Source organism: Triticum aestivum, chromosome 3B (assembly GCF_018294505.1).
Source record: "Triticum aestivum cultivar Chinese Spring chromosome 3B, IWGSC CS RefSeq v2.1, whole genome shotgun sequence".
Lineage (NCBI taxonomy): Eukaryota > Viridiplantae > Streptophyta > Magnoliopsida > Poales > Poaceae > Triticum > Triticum aestivum.
The window spans coordinates 307,093,124-307,095,225 of NC_057801.1; positions in this window are offsets into that span (position 1 = coordinate 307,093,124).

Sequence of the window (2,102 nt, forward strand, 5' to 3'; positions counted from 1 at the left end):
CCAATGTTCCGAATGCGTTCAACACATAACCAAGAAATCTCGGAAACTCGTGTACCTCAGACCATCGAACACACAATGATACTAGTCATGGAAGATCATCTGTGCTATATCCTCCAGTACTAGAGATAAGTCATGGCACTATTTGCCACCATGAAAAGTATGGGAGCGTTTCGATGTCGACATCCTCTGGTATACCAGAACTGAGATGATAACAACTATGATGAAAACACCTTGGAGCTTAACTCCATGGGTCCAATCCACACAATCGGAAGGCACCAAGACAGAATTCCCGTCACATCGGTATCGCACAGGGGGCTTGGCTTCCTAGTGGTACTCCGACGAAGATGACCAGAGTAGAGGAGGTGAGCCAACGACGGGGTCGAGGTTGGAGCATCCATGGCATCCTCTGGGACATAGAGAAACGAGAGAATCTGAGGGACACAGAAAGAGAACCCGAGGGAGAGAGAATAACGCACGACCATGGCCTAGCTCACTTGGTCAGAGCTACTGACGGCGGGGACACGCAGGCGATCAAGGGCATCTGCTCGGGCACAGGTGTGCTACAGCTTGCGTGCGAAGATGCGAGGCATCTCGGGGTCAGGCATGCATGGAACTTTGGATCGGGGCGCGGGCACTGGTTGGAGGGAGGCTTGGGAAGAGCTCGCTGGTTGGGTGGATCGATGGATCGTGAGAGATCCCGAGGAAGGTGGAGGCTGGTTAAGGAAGGATCCCGAGGAACAAGGGAGTGTGGGTGGTGGCGCAAGGAGGGGAATAGGGTAGGATCTAGGTTTAGTCTGATTTGGTTAGGGTTCATCTGCTATATATAGCAGGTGGGTTAGAGTTAGGCTATTTCGTCCCTCCAATCGAAATCCGATGTCGAGAAGAAAATGTTATGAGTCCAAAAGAGAAACCGGAGGTTTTTTAGGTATGTTTGGAGATGATCCGACCCATCGGTAACGACAGAGCGGTTCGTGTTCGGGGAATTTTCCGACGTGCGCGAGGGGGTCTGAGAGAGGTCGACAAAGACAAGGGGGTCTGACAAAAGATCAATGGAGACAAGGAGACAAGCGGCAACTACGAGCGACTACAAGTTTTAAAAGTATGACGACTTGAGTGCCGATACAATGTGAATGATGTGATGATGAATGCAACAAACAAATAAACACACAGCAACAACAAAAATAATTAGAAGGCATCTGGAGCATCCGTCTCGGGTCAACTTTGAACAAGGAGAGAAGCGGCAACTATGAACGCCTACAAGTTTTAAATGGATGACGGCACGAGTGCCGATGCAATGTGAATTATGCGATGATGAATGCAACAAACAAATAAAACACATGGCGACAAAATAACTGGAAGGCGTCTGGAGCGTCAGTCTCAGGTCATTACAACTAGTCACCAAGCGTGAAGCCTGCCAGTTCCATTCCAAGAATGTCCATCTACCTGCGCAAGCACTTCATACCATCCTTTTGTCATGGACGTTTTCAGTCTGGGGGCTCGATATCCTCGGCCCTTTCCCCCGAGCTGCCGGGGGCTTTGAATTCTTGTTTGTTGCAATCAACAAGTTTACAGAGTGGATGGAAGTAGCTGCTGTGAGAAAGGTGACTGAGGGAGTCCTGGATTAAGGGGTCCTTAGGCGTCCGGCCTATTGACATGGGCCGGACTGATGGGCTTTGAGGATACAAGACCAAAGACTCTCACCTGTGTCCGGATGGGACTCTCCTTGGCGTGGGAGGCAAGCTTGGTGCCTGGATATGTGTCACGCCCAATATGCGACCCTATCCTAAAGGAACTCGAAGGTCCCACTAAGGATAGGAGCGCATATTGGAGACTCTTTTGCAAGGTGGATATCATTACATCAACATTAGATAATAGATGGGATACATACAAGGGGCATGGAATGCCACATGAATACAACATCATCATACATAAGAGCAACATCTGACTACGGATGAAGCACAAACAGAAACTCAAACGATATCCACCCTGCTAGCCCAGGCTGCCGACCAGCAACCTATCCCCTGATCGAAAAAGGAGCAGAAGAGGAACTCAAAAAAAGCAAACATCGCTCTCGCGTCATGATCATCGCATAACATGTACCT